The 20002-nt window shown below is 56.8% G+C and overlaps 1 protein-coding gene across 8 annotated transcripts in view; it reads right to left on the bottom strand.

The window, feature by feature from the left end:
• pacsin3 (protein kinase C and casein kinase substrate in neurons 3) overlaps positions 1-20002 on the bottom strand; it is a 144296-nt gene that overhangs the window by 79737 nt on the left and 44557 nt on the right. For 2 of the 8 annotated variants that reach the window (XM_038807248.1, XM_038807246.1), the window contains exon 2: positions 5912-5979. The exons of 3 other annotated variants lie outside the window; for them this stretch is intronic. The gene's annotated coding sequence lies outside the window, so the exon portion shown is untranslated. Of the gene's footprint in view, positions 1-3817; positions 3933-5911; positions 5980-15756; positions 15882-20002 lie in introns of those variants that run through there. 3 more of the 8 variants (XM_038807247.1, XM_038807245.1, XM_038807243.1) reach the window with 3 other exon arrangements.

Here is a 20002-nt window from a genome sequence, read left to right on the forward strand (position 1 = left end):
AGAGCTGGAGTGGCCGATCTCTCGCAGGGATCAGAGCTGGGTGAGCTCGATAGCTTGTGAGCAGGGGATCAGAGCTGGAGTGAGCGCGATCTCTCGTAACGGGATCAGAGCTGGAGTGAGCTCGATCGCTGGTCGCAGGAGATCAGAGCGGAGTGAGCTCGGTCGCGTCGCAGGGATCAGAGCTGGAGTGAGTGAGCTCGACGCTCGTAACAGGGATCAGAGCTGGAGGTGAGCTCGATCGCGCGTACAGGGATCAGAGCTGGAGGAGCTCGATCACTGTAACAGGAGACCAGAGCTGGAGTGAGCTCGTCGCTCCTCGCAGGAGATCAGAGCTGGAGTGAGCTCGGTCGCCGGCAGGAGATCAGAGCTGGAGTGAGCTCGATCGCTCGTACAGGGATCAGAGCTGGAGGTGAGCTCGTCGCTGGTCGCAGGGGATCAGAGCTGGAGTGAGCTCGATCGGTCGCAGGAGATCAGGCTGGAGTGAGCTCGATGCTCGCAGGAGATCAGCTGGAGTGAGCTCGATTGCGTCGCAGGAGATCAGAGCTGGAGTGAGCTCGATGATCGTAAAGGGATCAGAGCTGGAGTGAGCTCGATGCCCGTCGCAGGAGATCAGGCGGGTAGCTCGATGCCGTCGCAGGAGATCAGGCTGGAGTGAGCTCGATTGCCAGTCGCAGGAGATCAGAGCTGGAGTGAGCTCGATTGCACGTAACAGGAGATCAGAGCTGGAGTGGAGCTCGAGTCGCCCGTCGCAGGAGATCAGGGCTGGAGTGAGCTCGATTGCCAGTCGCAGGAGATCAGGGCTGGAGTGAGCTCGATGCCAGTCGCAGGAGATCAGAGCTGGAGGTGAGCTCGATCGCCCGTCGCAGGAGATCAGGAGCTGGAGTGAGCTCGATCGCTCGTAAACAGGACGATCAGGGTGGAGTGAGCTCAATTGCGTAACAGGGGATCAGACTGGAGTGAGCGCGGTCAGCTGGTCGCAGGGACAGAGCTGGAGTGAGCATGGTCGCCAACAGGAGATCAGAGCTGGAGTGAGCTCGATCGCCCGTCGCAGGAGATCAGGGCTGGAATGAGCTCGATCAGTCGAAGGGATCAGAGAGGAGTGAGCTCGTGCTCGTAACAGGAGATCAGGCTGGAGTGAGCTCGATTGCACGTAACAGGGATCAGAGCTGGAGTGAGCTCGGTCGCGGTTGCAGGGATCAGAGTGGAGTGAGCTCGATACCGTCGCAGGAGATCAGAGCTGGAGTGAGCTCGATAGCCGTAACAGGAGATCAGAGCGGAGGTGAGTCGATCGCCCGACGCAGAGATCAGAGCTGGAGTGAGCCTCGGTCGCCCGCAGGAGATCAGAGCTGGAGGAGCTCGGTCGCCCGTCGCAGGAGATCAGAGCTGGAGTGAGCTCGATGCCCGTAACAGGGGATCAGAGGGAGTGAGCTCGATCGCCCGTCGCGGAGATCAGAGCTGGAGTGAGCTCGATCGCTCGTCGCAGGAGATCAGAGCTGGAGTGCTCGCGCCGTCGCAGGAGATCAGAGCTGGAGTGAGCTCGATTGCCGTCGCAGGAGATCAGAGCTGGAGTGAGCTCGATCGCTCGTAAGGGGATCAGAGCTGGATGAGCTCGATCGCTGTCGCAGGAGATCAGGCTGGAGAGCTCGGTTGCCAGTAACAGGGAGATCAGAGCTGGAGTGAGCTCGATCGCCGTCGCAGGAGATCAGAGCTGGAGTGAGCTGGCGTCCGAACAGGGGATCAGAGCTGGAGTGAGCGGTCGCGGTCGCAGGAGATCGAGCTGGAGTGAGCTCGATCGCCCGTAACAGGGATCAGAGCTGGAGTGAGCTCGATCGCCGTCGCAGGGATCAGAGCTGGAGTGAGCTCGATGCTGTAAGGGGATCAGAGCTGGAGGAGCTCGATCTCACGTAACAGTGGATCAGAGCTGGAGTGAGTTCGATCGCTGGTCGCGGAATCAGAGTGGAGTGAGTTGGTCGCCCGTCGCAGGGGATCAGAGCTGGAGTGAGCGATCGCCGTAACAGGGGATCAGAGCTGGAGTGAGCTCGATCGCTGTAACAGGGGATCAGAGCTGGAGGGAGCTCGATTGCCCGTAACAGGGATCAGACTGGAGTGAGCTCGGTCGCTGGTCGCAGGGGATCAGAGCTGGAGTGAGCATGGTCGCCCATAACAGGAGATCAGAGGCTGGAGTGAGCTCGATCGCCCGTCGCAGGAGATCAGGGCTGGAATGAGCTCGATTGCCAGTCGCAGGAGATCAGAGCTGGAGTGAGCTCGATCGCTCGTAACAGGAGATCAGGGCTGGAGTGAGCTCGATTGCACGTAACAGGGGATCAGAGCTGGAGTGAGCTCGGTCGCTGGTTGCAGGAGATCAGAGCTGGAGTGAGCTCGATCACCCGTCGCAGGAGATCAGAAGCTGGAGTGAGCTCGATCGCCCGTAACAGGAGATCAGAGCTGGAGTGAGCTCGATCGCCCGTCGCAGGAGATCAGAGCTGGAGTGAGCTCGGTCGCCGGTCGCAGGAGATCAGAGCTGGAGTGAGCTCGATCGCCCGTCGCAGGAGATCAGAGTGGAGGAGATCTTTATAGCCCGTAACAGGGGATCAGAGTGGAGTGAGCTCGATCGCCCGTCGCAGGAGATCAGAGCTGGAGTGAGACTCGATCGCTCGTCGCAGAGATCAGAGCTGGAGTGAGCTCGATCGCCCGTCGCAGGAGATCAGAGCTGGATGAGCTCGATCGCCCGTAGCAGGAGATCAGAGCTGGCGTGAGCTCGATCGCTCGTAACGGGATCAGAGCTGGAGTGAGCTCGATCGCTCGTCGCAGGAGATCAGAGCTGGAGTGAGCTCGGTTGCCCGTAACAGGGGATCAGAGCTGGAGTGAGCTCGATCGCCCGTCGCAGGAGATCAGAGATGGAGTGAGCTCGGTCGTCCGTATAACAGGGGATCAGAGCTGGAGTGAGCTCGGTCGCCGGTCGCAGGAGATCAGAGCTGGAGTGAGCTCGATCGCCCGTAACAGGGGATCAGAGCTGGAGTGAGCTCGATCGCCCGTAACAGGGGATCAGAGCTGGAGTGAGCTCGATAGCTTGTCGCAGGGGATCAGAGCTGGAGGGAGCTCGATCTCTCGTAACAGTGGATCAGAGCTGGAGTGAGTTCGATCGCTGGTCGCAGGAGATCAGAGCTGGAGTGAGCTTGGTCGCCCGTCGCAGGGGATCAGAGCTGGAGTGAGCTCGATCGCTCGTAACAGGGGATCAGAGCTGGAGTGAGCTCGATCGCTCGTAACAGGGGATCAGAGCTGGAGGGAGCTCGATCACTCGTAACAGGAGATCAGAGCTGGAGTGAGCTCGGTCGCTCCTCGCAGGAGATCAGAGCTGGAGTGAGCTCGGTCGCCCGTCGCAGGAGATCAGAGCTGGAGTGAGCTCGATCGCTCGTAACAGGGGATCAGAGCTGGAGTGAGCTCGATCGCCCATCGCAGGGGATCAGAGCTGGAGGGAGCTCGATCACTCGTAACAGGAGATCAGAGCTGGAGTGAGCTCGGTCGTTCCTCGCAGGAGATCAGGGCTGGAGTGAGCTCGGTCGCCCGTCACAGGAGATCAGAGCTGGAGTGAGCTCGATCGCCCGTCGCAGGAGATCAGATCTGGAGTGAGCTCGATCGCCCGTCGCAGGAGATCAGAGCTGGAGTGAGCTCGGTCGCTCCTCGCAGGAGATCAGAGCTGGAGTGAGCTCGATCACTCGTACCAGGGGATCAGAGCTGGAGTGAGCTCGATCGCCCATCGCAGGAGAGCAAATTTCACAAATAAATCTGACAGAAATTAGTTGAAGAGACCACATACCCAGCAGTGTTTTACAGAAGCTTCCTTTCACATCCGCATTGTCCGTTACCCCTCTCTCTCTGCCTCAAGCTGCCAAATCATTCTTATTAATAGGCTCCTGTTCCATTTCATTAACATGACGTCCGTGACAAGTGGATATCACAAAGCACATTCCCAGCTTCGTACCCACCCCTGTCACCCGATCAGAGCCAGCAATAGAAAGTAGCACGTGGTTAGGGCAGGGCAGTGACACCCCTGTAAGGAGTTCAAGCACATACTAGATTTTCACACTGTGGCATTTCACACACTCCAGACCACAACACAACCCTGTGGGTCCCAACAAATATCAGGGGCCTCAATCCCACTTCAAAATATCCTGGAGGAAGAACAGGTTGTCTGCACTGAAGGGTGGAGGAGGGGAGGGGGGGGGGGGGGGGGGGGGGGACTGGCCCAACCCCTCCCTGATTTTTTATAATCAGCCTTGTCCCAGAATACCCAACCCTGGGACAGGGACAGGCATCAGGCCAAGCAAGGGCGGGTGCTAGATATTTTCAATCAGGTTCTGGCACAGGCACCAGGAACATTTCACAGAGAAATTACAGGTCCTGGCAGCAGTTCACACCAGGGATTCCACCTCCCACTCCCTCCCTACTACCCGCATGCCCGCTGCTCCTCCGCTCTCCAGCGCTTCCCATCCGCGAGGGGGGAGGGGGGCGAGGGGGGAGGGGGGGGGGAGGGGGCAGGCGGCGAGGGGGGGGAGGCGGAGGCGAGGGGGCGAGGGGCGGAGGGGCGAGGGGGCGAGGGGGAGGCGAGGGGGGAGGGGAGGCGAGGGGGGAGGGGGAGGCGAGGGGGGAGGGGAGGCGAGGGGGGAGGGGGAGGCGAGGGGGAGGGGGAGGCGAGGGGGGAGGGGGAGGCGAGGGGGAGGGGGAGGCGAGGGGGAGGGGGAGGCGGGGGGAGGGGGAGGCGAGGGGGGAGGGGGAGGCGAGGGGGGAGGGGGAGGCGAGGGGGGAGGGGGAGGCGAGGGGGGAGGGGGAGGCGAGGGGGGAGGGGGAGGCGAGGGGGGAGGGGGAGGCGAGGGGGGAGGGGGAGGCGAGGGGAGGGGGAGGAGGGGGAGGGGGAGGCGAGGGGGGAGGGGGAGGCGAGGGAGGTGGGGAGGCGAGGGGGGAGGGGAGGCGAGGGGGGAGGGGGAGGCGAGGGGGGAGGGGGAGGCGAGGGGGGAGGGGGAGGCGAGGGGGGAGGGGGAGGCGAGGGGGGAGGGGGAGGCGAGGGGGGAGGGGGAGGCGAGGGGGGAGGGGGAGGCGAGGGGGGAGGGGGAGGCGAGGGGGGAGGGGGAGGCGAGGGGGGAGGGGGAGGCGAGGGGGGAGGGGGAGGCGAGGGGGGAGGGGGAGGCGAGGGGGGAGGGGGAGGCGAGGGGGGAGGGGGAGGCGAGGGGGGAGGGGGAGGCGAGGGGGGAGGGGAGGCGAGGGGGGAGGGGGAGGCGAGGGGGGAGGGGGAGGCGAGGGGGGAGGGGGGAGGCGAGGGGGGAGGGGGAGGCGAGGGGGGAGGGGGAGGCGAGGGGGAGGGGGAGGCGAGGGGGAGGGGGAGGCGAGGGGGAGGGGAGGCGAGGGGGGAGGGGGAGGCGAGGGGGGAGGGGGAGGCGAGGGGGGAGGGGGAGGCGAGGGGGGAGGGGGAGGCGAGGGGGGAGGGGGAGGCGAGGGGGGAGGGGGAGGCGAGGGGGGAGGGGGAGGCGAGGGGGGAGGGGGAGGCGAGGGGGAGGGGGAGGCGAGGGGGGAGGGGGAGGCGAGGGGGGAGGGGGAGGCGAGGGGGGAGGGGGAGGCGAGGGGGGAGGGGGAGGCGAGGGGGGAGGGGAGGCGAGGGGGAGGGGGAGGCGAGGGGGGAGGGGGAGGCGAGGGGGAGGGGGAGGCGAGGGGAGGCGAGGGGGAGGGGAGGCGAGGGGGGAGGGGGAGGCGCAGTGGAGGGGCAATGAGGAGGATGCAGGTCGTACAGAGGGGGGTATGCAGTTGGGCAGGAGACGCAAGAAGCAGAAGAGTGGAGTCAAACGAGATTGAGTGGATTTGTGCCTCTATCAGGTGCCCATAATGTAGAAACATACATTGAGGTGGGAGGTTTACTTACACAACACACTGCAGAATCAGAATGAATCCAAGGCATTTGGTGGGGAAATAGATGACTCTTCAATGATACTAGGAAACAGAACACAATGTCACATGGACCATGGATGTGGCAGATACGAGTTCAATCAGGGTCATTATCAGGGTACAGAGGGATCACAGTCAATCAAGAGCAAGGGACAAATTCCAGTCTATATCAAACAAACGACTCCCTACTGCTGCTTCGTATCCGGAAAGCCAGGGAAGACACAGCGACAAGTCCACCAATCGCAGTGAGCTGACTCAACTCCCACTCAAAGCCATTTCCAACACAGAACTCCCAAGAATCTGCTCCTCAGATCCAGTAACATCCTCAGTGGGAAACAGCTGAACTGAGTGGAGCCGCTCCCAGCGTGTGTGAAATATTTACCTCTGCAGTTGCTCTGGGAAAGAATTCCTGAGCCCAGCCCTCAACCATCCGGATGGAACATCCTCAGTACGAAGAAACTTGGAGCAGCAAACAACAAATTTATAACCTTCGCTCCCCATTCAAAAAGCATTCCCTTTATAGTGGAAATCTCTGGATGCATTTCCCCCCCTGCCTGGCCCCACCCCTCCCTGACCCCGGACAGGCCCCACCCCTCTCTGACCCCGGACAGGCCCCACCCCTCTCTGACCCCGGACAGGCCCCACCCCTCTCTGACCCCGGACAGGCCCCACCCCTCTCTGACCCCGGACAGGCCCCACCCCTCTCTGACCCCAGACAGGCCCCACCCCTCTCTGACCCCAGACAGGCCCCACCCCTCCCTGACCCCGGACCGGAGCCACCCCTCCCTGACCCCGGACCGGAGCCACCCCTCCCTGACCCCGGACCGGAGCCACCCCTCCCTGACCCGGACGGCCCCACTCCTCTCTGACCCCGGACAGGCCCCACCCCTCTCTGATCCCGGACAGGCCCCACCCCTCTCTGATCCCGGGCAGGCCCCACCCCTCTCTGATCCCAGACAGGGCCCACCCCCCCCCGACCCCGGACCGGCCCCACCCCCTCCCCGACCCCGGACCGGCCCCACCCCTCCCCGACCCCGGACCGGCCCCACCCCTCCCCGACCCCGGACCGGCCCCACCCCTCCCCGACCCCGGACAGGGCCCACCCCTCCCCGACCCCGGACAGGGCCCACCCCTCCCCGACCCCGGACCGGCCCCACCCCTCCCCGACCCCGGACCGGCCCCACCCCTCCCCGACCCCGGACCGGCCCCACCCCTCCCTGACCCCGGACAGGCCCCACCCCTCCCTGACCCCGGACAGGCCCCACCCCTCTCTGACCCCGGACAGGCCCCACCCCTCTCTGACCCCGGACAGGCCCCACCCCTCTCTGACCCCGGACAGGCCCCACCCTCTCTGACCCCGGACAGGCCCCACCCCTCTCTGACCCCGGACAGGCCCCACCCCTCTCTGACCCCGGACAGGCCCCCACCCCTCTCTGACCCCGGACAGGCCCCACCCCTCTCTGACCCCGGACAGGCCCCACCCCTCTCTGACCCCGGACAGGCCCCACCCCTCTCTGACCCCGGACAGGCCCCACCCCTCTCTGACCCCGGACAGGCCCCACCCCTCTCTGACCCCGGACAGGCCCCACCCCTCTCTGACCCCGGACAGGCCCCACCCCTCTCTGACCCGGACAGGCCCCACCCCTCTCTGACCCCGGACAGGCCCCACCCCTCTCTGACCCCGGACAGGCCCCACCCCTCTCTGACCCCAGACAGGCCCCACCCCTCCCTGACCCCGGACCGGAGCCACCCCTCCCTGACCCCGGACCGGAGCCACCCCTCCCTGACCCCGGACCGGAGCCACCCCTCCCTGACCACAGACCGGCCCCATTCCTCCCTGACCCTGGACAGGCCCCACCCCTCTCTGATCCCAGACAGGCCCACCCCTCTCTGATCCCGGACAGGGCCCACCCCCCCCGACCCCGGACCGCCCCCCCCCTCCCCGACCCCGGCCCGGCCCCACCCCTCCCCGACCCCGGACAGGGCCCACCCCTCCCCGCCCCCCGGACAGGGCCCACCCCTCCCCGACCCCGGACAGGGCCCACCCCTCCCCGACCCCGGACAGGGCCCACCCCTCCCCGACCCGGACAGGGCCCACCCCTCCCCGACCCCGGACAGGGCCCACCCCTCCCCGACCCCGGACAGGGCCCCCCCCCTCCCCGACCCCGGACAGGGCCCACCCCTCCCCGACCCCGGACAGGGCCCACCCCTCCCCGACCCGGACAGGGCCCACCCCTCCCCGACCCCGGACAGGGCCCACCCTCCCCGACCCCGGACAGGGCCCACCCCTCCCCGACCCCGGACAGGGCCCACCCCTCCCCGACCCCGGACAGGGCCCACCCCTCCCCGACCCCGGACAGGGCCCACCCCTCCCCGACCCCGGACAGGGCCCACCCCTCCCCGACCCCGGACAGGGCCCACCCCTCCCCGACCCCGGACAGGGCCCACCCCTCCCCGACCCCGGACAGGGCCCACCCCTCCCCGACCCCGGACAGGGCCCACCCCTCCCGACCCCGGACAGGGCCCACCCCTCCCCGACCCCGGACAGGGCCCACCCCTCCCCGACCCCGGACAGGGCCCACCCCTCCCCGACCCCGGACAGGGCCCACCCCTCCCCGACCCCGGACAGGGCCCACCCCTCCCCGACCCCGGACAGGGCCCACCCCTCCCCGACCCCGGACAGGGCCCACCCCTCCCCGACCCCGGACAGGGCCCACCCCTCCCCGACCCCGGACAGGGCCCACCCCTCCCCGACCCCGGACAGGGCCCACCCCTCCCCGACCCCGGACAGGGCCCACCCCTCCCCGACCCCGGACAGGGCCCACCCCTCCCCGACCCCGGACAGGGCCCACCCCTCCCTGACCCCGGACAGGGCCCACCCCTCCCTGACCCTGATCCCGGACAGGGCCCACCCCTCCCTGACCGGCCCCACCCCTCCCTGACCAGCCCCACCCTTCCCTGACCCCAGACCGGCCCCCACCCCTCCCTGACCCCGGACCGGCCCCACCCTTCCCTGACCCAGATCCGCCCCTCAACCCCTCCCTGACCCCAGACCGGCCCACCCCTCTGACCCTTGACCAACCCATCCCCGGGGGAAGGCACAACCCTGCACAGCCCAGCGAGACTCCAATGAAGCTGACAGCCACCCAGGAGGGGAATCCTCTCTCCGTGACTAGAGTGGAATCTCTGATCGCTTCATGACTTGGGTGGGAATCCGCAACACTCCGGGGAGATTCCCTGACCCCCTCAGTGACTTCTTGGAGGAAACTCCTCCCCCACCTGTCCATAACCAGAGGGAATCCAACCCAACTGTTCCCTAACCTGGGTGAATTCATTCACTCTTCCTATACTTGAGGGGAAACCCCACATCTATTGGTGACACAGGAGGGGTCTCCCAACCTTGGGAGCTTTCAGCTCTTCCATAATCTGGGAATCCCCGAGTTCCTGGAACTACTTCATCAAGACTGTAAAGTAGAGATGAAACAAGAGGAGCAAATTGCCAGGAGCTCCCAGCTGTCGGTACAGCAGCCCGAGCACACATAAGGTACATTCACACATTAGGAGGTGGGTTACTGTCTCCCAGACAGCCTTGACTAACTATTTAAGGTAAACAAGACCCATGCCCAGCATACAAGCAGTATTTCACACTGATAACACACTCTGGTCAAAACAGGCAACCGAGCAACAGGTCAAAGAAGAGGACCAACATGCAAACTATTAACAGCAAAATGGAGAGTCAACAGGCAAACCAACAACAGTGAGACAAAAGGGCAACAGGCAACTCAGCAGCAACGAGGTAGAGATGCAGCAGACAAACTGGCAGAGAGAACGTCAAGCGGCAATTAGCACTGAGATGGAGAGGCAGCAGACAAACCAGCAGAAAGATGAAGTGGGGTGAGGGCAGAGAGAGAAGAGAGAGGGGGAGAAGGGAAAAGGTTAAGCCAGTGGGATGGAGACACAATAATTAAACCAGCAACAAGTGTGGGGCTACAGGCAAACCGGCGGCAGCAAGAGTGCAGGGCTACAGGAAAACCGGCGGCGGCAAGAGTGCAGGGCTACAGGCAAACCGGCGGCGGCAAGAGTGCAGGGCTACAGGCAAACCGGCGGCGGCAAGAGTGCAGGGCTACAGGCAAACCAGCGGCAGCAAGAGTGCAGGGCTACAGGAAAACCGGCGGCGGCAAGAGTGCAGGGCTACAGGCATACCGGCGGCAGCAAGAGATCAGGGCTTGAGGAAAACCGGCGGCAGCAAGAGTGCAGGGCTACGGGCAAACCAATGGCAGCAAGAGTGCAGGGCTACAGGAAACCCGGCGGCGGCAAGAGTGCAGGGCTACAGGCAAACCAGTGGCGGCAAGAGTGCAGGGCTACAGGCAAACCGGTGGCGGCAAGAGTGCAGGACTACAGGAAAACCGGCGGCAGCAAGAGTGCAGGGCTACAGGCAAACCGGCGGCAGCAAGAGTGCAGGGCTACAGGCAAACCGGCGGCAGCAAGAGTGCAGGGCTACAGGCAAACCGGCGGTAGCATGGTGGTTAGCATAAATGCTTCACAGCTCCAGGGTCCCAGGTTCGATTCCCAGCTGGGTCACTGTCTGTGCGGAGTCTGCACGTCCTCCCCGTGTGTGCGTGGGTTTACTCCGGGTGCTCCGGTTTCCTCCCACAGTCCAAAGATGTGCGGGTTAGGTGGATTGGCCATGATAAATTGCCCGTAGTGACCAAAAAAGTAAGGTTTTGGGGGGGGGGGGGGGGGGGGGGGGGTGTTGGGGGTATAGGGTGGATACGTGGGTTTGAGTAGGGGGATCATGGCTCGGCACAACATCGAGAGCTGAAGGGCCTGTTCTGTGCTGTACTGTTCTATCTATCTTCTATCTATTCTATCTATCTAGCAAGAGTGCAGGGCTACAGGCAAACCGGCGGCAGCAAGAGTGCAGGGCTACAGGCAAACCGGCGGCAGCAAGAGTGCAGGGCTACAGGCAAACCGGCGGCAGCAAGAATAAGAATGCAGGGCTACAGGCAAACCGGCGGCAGCAAGAGTGCAGGGCTACAGGCAAACCGGCGGCAGCAAGAGTGCAGGGCTACAGGCAAACCGGCGGCAGCAAGAGTGCAGGGCTACAGGCAAACCGGCGGCAGCAAGAGTGCAGGGCTACAGGCAAACCGGCGGCAGCAAGAGTGCAGGGCTACAGGAAAACCGGCGGCAGCAAGAGTGCAGGGCTACAGGCAAACCGGCGGCAGCAAGAGTGCAGGGCTACAGGCAAACCAACGGCAGCAAGAGTACAGGGCTACAGGCAAACCTACGGCAGCAAGAGTACAGGGCTACAGGCAAACCAACGGCAGCAAGAGTGCAGGGCTACAGGCAAACCAGCGGCAGTTTTCAAGATGTGCAAACATTCTCAACAAAACAATGACACAATAACCCTTAACTGCTATCATTATTCCAACTCAAACAGCATAACTATCCCAGGTCCCAATCCATTTTTAAATACACTTTGCACCAGGAATACTTGCTCTATAGAGATGTCTTCAATACTCCACTTTAAGAGAGATAATTTGAAACTGCTTTAAAGAGAGAGGCCTGATCCCCTATCAGGATAATGCAGAATCTCTGGCTGTATTTCTTCAGAAAACCTCTCAGTTCACCTTCCGGCCAAAAAACGAACTCTGCACCTCAACACCCGACTGCTTCAACCCCTAGCTTCTCCCATTAACTACGTCATCTTGCTAAGGTGAACACAATGTCTCTAATTAACTACTCAGCAGGAAACCCTCTTAAAATAAATAAAGGTCTATTAATCCAAACTTTTACGATGCTTTAATTGCACATCTGGCTCCAAAAAGCCTTGCTGTCTTTCAAACTATGATTTTTTAAAACACTACTGCCGCAGTGAAACGCACAACCTTTACTGCATCAAATACAAATCATACAATATATCCAAAGTTCCTACATCCAACAGCAAAACATCAACTGTGATGTGATTCCATAATTGGACAGCACTTGCTAAGCAATCCTATAAGTGCCAATAGCTAACGAGCAACTAATTTAAGATAATCAGTGGAGCTTACAACATTTGCATTTCCGAGAAGCAACATATATTCATACACAGGGACCAGTACTCTGCAAACAAAAGGAATATGTTCAACCCTTGCATGTTTTGAATTGCCCGGGAGCTTACTTAGAATCCTTACAGTGCAGAAGGAGGCCATTTGACCTATCTTGTATGTACTGATCCTTCGAACGAACACTCTATCTATGCCCACTCCACCCTATCCCCATAACCTAACCTGCACATCTATAGACAGCAAGGAGCAATTTATCATGGCCAATCCACCTAACCTGCACATCTTTGGACTGTGGGAGGAAACCACAGTTGGGGAGAAAGTGCAAACACCACAGTCACCCAAGGCCGAAATTGAACCCGGATCCCTGGCATGTGAGACAGCATTGCTAAGCACTGTACCACCCTGAACCTTTGGTTCTGCAGTGCTTTCTCCATGGTAACGCCTTGGCCAACCAGAGTCAACTTGGCAACCGATAAGCACCCTTTTCTCCTGCAACTCCATTTACAAGTTTGCTGATGACACAACCATAGTGGGTTGGATCTCAAACAGCCTAGAGTGAGAATACAGGAGGGAGTTGAGAACCTAGTGGAGTGGTGCAATGACAACAATCTCTCCCTCAATGCCAGTAAAACTAAAGAGCTGGTCATTGACTTCAGAAAGCAAAGTATTGTACACACCCCTGTCAGCATCAACGGGGCCGAGGTGGAGGTGGTTAGCAGTTTCAAATTCCTAGGGGTGCACGTCTCCAAAATTCTGTCCTGGTCCACCCACGTCGTGCTACCACCCTCCTGAACGACCCTCTTATACTGACCTCATTAACACTACACTCCTGCATGCTTCACCTGATGCCGGTGTATATGTATTTACCTTGTGTTGCCCTATTATATATTTTCTTTTTCTTTTCATGTATTAAATGATCTGTTTGAACTGCTCGGTACATGCGACAATAAACAAATCTAAATCCAGTATAAATTGTGGTGATTGTTTGAAATTTGGCATTTTATATTTGTTCTGTTGAGTGCAAGATGAAAAGCTTCAACAACATTCTGTTCAGAAATATTTGACTTCTGGAATACCAAACGGTAAATTGACGAAGAAACCTAAAACAGTGAGCGGTAGTAAACAGCTGCATTTAAGACTGGAGGAAGTATACAGTGCAAGTCCACCAGAATTACTGACAGACTTTAATGACCAGGATTTGGGGAGACAGGGTGTAATTGCAGCAAACACAAAAGTTGAAAATGTGGATAACAATAAGACTTCAAGAGGACAGTACAGGCCGCCCCTGCATGCTACTGCTGTCCATATATGCCCTAGAATGCCAGTTTACGATATGGAAGACTGGGTGCCCTATACCAGAATCCTCCTTTGTCCATTGTAGATGGGCTTCACACAGCAGCCCAGTACAAGAGGATTTGAAAAGCAGATCCATGGGCTCCCAGGACACTTGCCATTTCTGCAGCTTTGAGGAGACCCATCTTTCATGTCCACAGAGAGAGTGAGAAATTACTGCTGTCCAGCCACGATATGAAGAGGCTGCTCCTCAATTTCTGGTTACACTCTTCTGACCCTGGTGCGGAGCGGGGCAGCTCCTGGACCTGGCGAAGACAGCCTTCCGCACAATCTGGCAATGACCAATAGAGGGGGCAGTTCAGCCTGACTATCACAGATACATTCTGCCTGTGTGCCACTGGAGGCAGTTTGCCAGTACACCTGATTGATGTCTTCCATGGCTCGTGGGTACCGGGGTGGGGGAGGGGTGTGTGCTGGAGTGTCTCATGGACAACCTGAACCAAAATGCAAGCATTACTTTTTCCTAATTTACAGTTTCTCAGTTGTGCCGCTATAAGAAGAGGACCCTTTTAACTGACACTTCTCGTGAATATCAAAGAAGTAGACAGGCTGGTAAAATGAGAAGGTGCAGAAGTTGAAGTTTTCATCTTAGAGGGTACACGCTGAATTGTAAATGTGACAGAGGCGAGCAAAGTGATGGATAGGCTTGATGGAGTAAATAAAGAAATAAAAATAATCTTTCTTGTGGCTTGGACGTTGTGACCAGAGGACTCTGATTTGAAGCAAAGAGCAAAAGGCCCAGAGGAGACAGGAGGAGATTTGTTTTTGCACATTGAGCTGTGGCAATCAGGTTTTCTAAAAGAATAGAGGAACATACAATAGTAATCTAACATAGAACCACAGAATCCCGAAAGCGCAGGAGGCCATTCCGTCCATCAAGTCCGCGTTGACCTTCTGAAAGAGCACCCTATCTAGGCCCACTCCCCCACCTAACCGGAACATCTTTGGACTGAGAGCGCAAACCGGAACACCCAGAGGAAACCCATGCAGAACCGTGGAGAACTTCACACAGACAGTTACCCAAGGCCGGAATCGAATCCTGGTCCTTGGTGCTGTGAGGCAGCAGTGCTAACCACTGTGCCACCAGTGACTGACTGAAGATTTAAAGGGGACACATCCACAGGCTATGGGTAAAATCAGGATTGTGGAATGGGAATTCATCATCAGCCAGAGGCATGCACGGCCAAATTTGTGCTGGATCATTCTCGGAGATGCAGCAGGTAAAACAGTAACAGAAACAAGGTCAGTGAGTCTCCAGGACTCCTGAAGGTCACAAACACATTTTCACCCTGAAACCTCGCCCCTTGTACATAGCCTCTCCCCAGCTTCTATACTGACACCCACTCTGAACCTAATAATACCAGGCAGGATGAACCCACTCCTGACTGACAGACATGAACAGGTCCGAGGAGCCTCTGGCTCTTGCCCAGAAATTCCCCTTCCTTAACAGGCTGTGCCATTTACTAAGTGCCCAAACCCCAGCCCCAAAGCCTTCACGACAGGCCTTTAGCATGTACTCTGGCAGCAAGGCTCCCAGACACATTCAACCCCCTTTGTGTTTGAATTCACTCACTGTGCTGCTGCTGCTGCTGTCACTGTCAACAGCAGCAGGGCAGGCTGGACGAGAAAGTCAAACTGCAGAGAACTCAGCCACGCTCACTGTTTACAGTATTGAACCAACCGTCAAGCTGGTGTGACACAGTGGGACAAAAAGTGGAACATGCACGCCGTCCAGAGCTCTAGCACCAGAAATACACTACCAAATCCCAGATCTCTGCACCCCCAGCTGTAACTTTCCGGAGGGGCTCAGTGACCACCCTCCTATTGTACCTCGTTACTGACTCACGTTGTTGGGAGGCGGGGGGGGGGGGGGGGGGGGGGGGGGGGGGTTGCATGCGGAGTGAGGGCAATCAGCTGGGCGATAACACAGAAGATGATGGGGTGGGAGTCAGGAAGAGACAGTGAAGGGACAGGGTGGAGAGTGGGGAGGGTAACAGATATGGGAGAAGGGCGGGTGGCAGTGAAGGAAGAGGTGCCTACTAGCAGCATAAATGAGCAGTGAGCCGTGTCAGAGGGCACTGCTCCCTCCTGTGTCTGGCTGCTATGATGACGTTAAGAGTGTGGCAGAGACTGTGGTCTCTCACTCAGCTATGGGACTGAGGAGGGGGCAGAGGGTGGGGATCGGCAAAGCGGGTGGATGATTGACCGAGGGGCAAGGAAGGGGGCAGGGGATTGGCGGGAAGGGGACAAAGGTAGGAGATATTAAAGGGAGGATAGTGGAGAGGCGGGATATCATTCACGGGGTGGGGGGGGGGGGGGGGGTGCGCAGGGGAACATAAGACAACTAGTAATGCAGCCAACCAACAACACTGACACAACTACAACCACCTGAAAATAAAAACGCAAGAACTTTCACTACCTGTTGCCTCTGCCTCCTGGGTGCCTGCACCCTTTGTAATCCAGCTAATCCCTTTGGAACACAATCACCATTTCTCAGCACCACTTATTCACCTCCCCACCCCAACAACACAGGACACACCCTGCCGCCCCCCTCATCCCCTGCCACTCCACGCCCCCCTCCCCCTGCAGAACAGCAGCAGCCGCAAAGCAGTGAATGGGCTCTCTGTGTGAGGCTGCAGCACACAGACAGCAGCCGTCTGTCACACCCTCCCTCAGGCACTCCACATAAAGAAGCACTTGTTCACTATGCCGGCCCTCTTTCCCAGCTCAACTCACTGGAAATCTTCATGCTCCAATGAGGGGTGGAGAGGGGAAAGTCGAGGGCTGCAATCCAAGTCAGCAGAAATCTGCAGGAGTAAGGCTGAAGCGCCAGAATGCGAACTGTGGAGAGCAGAATATAGAGGCTCTCGTCATCGGGATTTGATCTCAATCAGGGGTTAAGACGGCATCATCTGCAGTCCTGACTGCCACAAAGAATAAAGTACATCTGGGAGGCATCGGGGAGAAACTCGGAAAGGGAGGGGGAAGATTCAGTTGTCATTGCCCATGTTGGAAGCAATGACTGGGAAGAAAAGGGAGTGGGTCTTGCGGAAGGAACATCAGGAGTGAGGAACTGAATTAATAAACTAGACCTCACTGGAATGACAAGTGGAAAGTGATGCAGGTAATCATACAGTTGGGAAAATTTTTACAAACTTTCAAAGGATGACTCAACAAGTAATGAAAGGGAGAAATTGGAGTGAGAGAAGAGAAAACTAGTAAGAAACAACAAAACAAAAAGTAAACCTCTTAAGAGGTTGAAAATGAAGAATACATTTTTAATAAATATTTCCAATTTTGGGGTAATTTAGTGTGGCCAATCCACCTACCTGCAAATCTTTGGATTGTAGGGGTGAGACCCATGCAGACCTGGGGAGAATGTACAAACTCCACATGGACAGTGACCCGGGGCTGCTTTTGAACCCAGCCCTCGGCGCCATGAGGCAGCAGTGCTAACCACTGCACCACCATGCCATCCTAAATATAAGGAATTGATTATGGAAAACAAGGAAATGACAGAATTGGAACAAATACTTTGTAAACTCACAGCAGAAGACACAGCAAACATCCTAAGAATTGTAGGAAATCAAGGAGGCAAACGGGAAGCTACAACATGAAGCAATCACAATCACTGGGGAAAAGGTACTAGGAAAACTTTTAAAGATTGACAAGTCCCCTGGAGCTGATGGTCTTTCAGGTCTTAAAGGCAGTGGCTGCAGAAATAGTGAATGCATTGGTTATAATTTTCCCAAATTCCCTAGATTCTGAAAGGTCCCAGCTAATTGGAAAATCGCTAATATAACACCTCTATTCAAGAAAGGGGTCAGACAGAAAGCAGGAATCAATAGACCAGTTGCCTAATAGCTGTCAGCGGGAAAATGCTAGGATTCATTATTCAGGAGGATATAACAGGACATTTGGAAAATCATAATCTAAATCAGACAGAGTCAATATAGTTTTATGAAAGGGAAATCCTGTTTGACTAATTTATTGGAGTTCTATAAGGATGTAATGAGCAGGGCGAATAGAGGAGAACCAGTGGATGTAGTGTATTGGAATTTTCAAAAGGTATTCGATAAGATACCCATGAAAGACGCAATAAAAGATGTTGGGGGTGATAAATTAGCATGGTTAGAGGATGGGGCTAACAGGAAATAAAGAATTGGGGAAAATGGGTCACTTACAAGTTGGCAAACTGTAACTCGTGAAGTGCCACATGGATCAGTGCTGAGGCCTCAACTATTTAGAATCTATGTTAATGATTTGGATGAAGGGACCGAGTGTGTCACAGCCAAATTTGCTGATAGTGCGAAGACAAGTAGGAAATGTGCACAAGTAGGATGGGAACCAGAACTATGGATCAGAGGATAGGGTAGCTGTTCAACAGGCAGAAATAGTATGCAGCAAGTCTTTGAGGAAGGCTAGACAGTTGATAGGGCAAAGTTGCACTCAGTGGAATGGGTTTAAGGGTGTCTGTTTCAATGCAAGGAGTGTCAGGAATAAGGGAGATGAACTTAGAGCATGGATCAGTACTTGGAACTATGATGTTGTGGCCATTACGGAGACATGGATTTCACAGGGGCAGGAATGGTTGTTAGATGTTCCGGGGTTCAGATGTTTTCAGAAGAATAGGGAGGAAGGTAAAAGAGGAGGGGGAGTGGCACTGTGAATTAGGGAGTGCACCACAGCTGCAGAAAAGGAGGCTTTGTCTACTGAGTCAGTGTGGGTGGAAGTCAGAAACAATAAAGGAGCAGTTACTTTATTGGGAGGTTTATATAGACCCCCAACCCAATAGCTGCAGAGAGATAGAGGAACAGATTAGGCATCAGATCTTGGAAAAGTGCAGATGTAACAGAGTTACATGGGTGATTTCAACTTCCCTAATATTGACTGGAACCTCCTTAGTGCAAATGGTTTGGATTGAGCAGATTTTGTCAGGTGTGTCCAGGATGGATTCCTGACTCCACATGTAGGTAGGCCGACGAGGGGGGAGGCCATATTGGACTTGGTGCTCGGCAACAAACCAGGACAGGTGTCAGAAGTCTCGGTGGGAAAGCATTTCGGTGACAGTGACCACAACTCCTTGACCTTTACCATAGGCATGGAGAGGGAAAGGAACATACAGTATGGGAAGGTATTTAATTGGGGGCGGGGAAATGAAACTGCTATTAGACAGGAGCTGAGGAGCATACAGTGGGAACAATTGTTCTGGGGGAAATGCACAATAGTAATGTGGGGATTGTTGAAGGAGCACTTGCTGCGAGTGCTGAATAGTTTTGTCCCACTGAGACGAGGAAGGAATAGTAAGGTGAAGGAGCCTTGGATGACAAGAGAAGTGGAGCTTCTAGTCAAGAGGAAGAAGGAAGCTTACGCAAGGTTAAGGAAACAAGGATCTGACTCGGCTCTAGAGGGTTACAAGGTAGCCAGGAAGGAACTCAAAACTTGACTGAGGAGAGCTAGAAGGGGGCATGCAAAAGCCTTGGTGGGAAGGATTAGGGAAAACCCCCAGACTTTCTACACTTTTGTGAGAAATACGAGGATGATCAGAGAGAGAGTAGGGCCGATCAGGGATAGGGGAGGGAACTTGTGCCGAGAGTCTGAGGAGATGTGGGAGGCCCGAAATGAATATTTTCCTTCAGCATTCACTAGAGAGAGGGACCTTGTTGCCCATGAGAACAGTGTGAACCAGGTTAATAGACTCGAACATGTTGATATTAAGAAGAAGGAGGATGTGCTGGAAATTTTGAAAAGCATCAGGATAGATAAATCCCCTTGCCTGACAGGTTATACCCAAGGTTACTACGGGAAGCGAGGGAGGAGATTGCTGCGCCGTTGGCGATGATCTTTGCATCCTCACTCTCCACTGGAGTAGTACCGGATGATTGGAGGGAGGCGAATGTTGTTCCCCTGTTCAAGAAAGGAAATAGGGAAATCTTTGGGAATTACAGACCCATCAGTCTTATGTCTGTGGTGAGCAAAATATTGGAAAGGATTCTGAGATATAGGACTGATGATTATTTAGAAAAACATAGTTTGATTAAAGATAGTCAGCATGGCTTTGTGAGGAGCAGGTCATGCCTCACAAGCCTCATTGAATTCTTTGAGGATGTGGCGAGACACATTGATGAAGGTCGGGCAGTGGATGTGGTGTATATGGATTTCAGTAAGGCATTTGATAAGGTTCCCCATGGTAGGCTCATTCAGAAAGTTAGGGGGCATGGGCTACAGGGAAATTTGGTGTCCGGATACAGAATTGGCTGGCTGAACGAAGACAGCGAGTGGTAGTGGATAGAAAGTATTCTGTCTGGAGGTTGGTGACCAGTGGTGTCTCGCAAGGATCTGTTCTGGGACCTCTGCTCTTTGTGGTTTTTATAAATGACTTGGATGAGGAAGTGGAAGAGTGGGTTAGTAAGTTTGCCAATGACACGAAGATTGGGAGAGTTGTCGATAGTGTTGAGGGTTGTTGCAGGTTACAACAGGACATTGACAGGATGCAGAGCTGGGCTGAGAAGTGGCAGATGGAGTTCAACCTTGATAAATGTGAAGTGATTCATTTTGGAAGGTTGAATTTGAATGCTGAATACAGGGTTAAAGGCAGGATTCTTGCAAGTGTGGAGGAACAGAGGGATCTTGGGGTCCACGTACATAGATCCCTCAAAGTTGCC

This window comes from Scyliorhinus canicula, chromosome 9 (assembly GCF_902713615.1).
Source record: "Scyliorhinus canicula chromosome 9, sScyCan1.1, whole genome shotgun sequence".
In the NCBI taxonomy this organism is placed as follows: domain Eukaryota; kingdom Metazoa; phylum Chordata; class Chondrichthyes; order Carcharhiniformes; family Scyliorhinidae; genus Scyliorhinus; species Scyliorhinus canicula.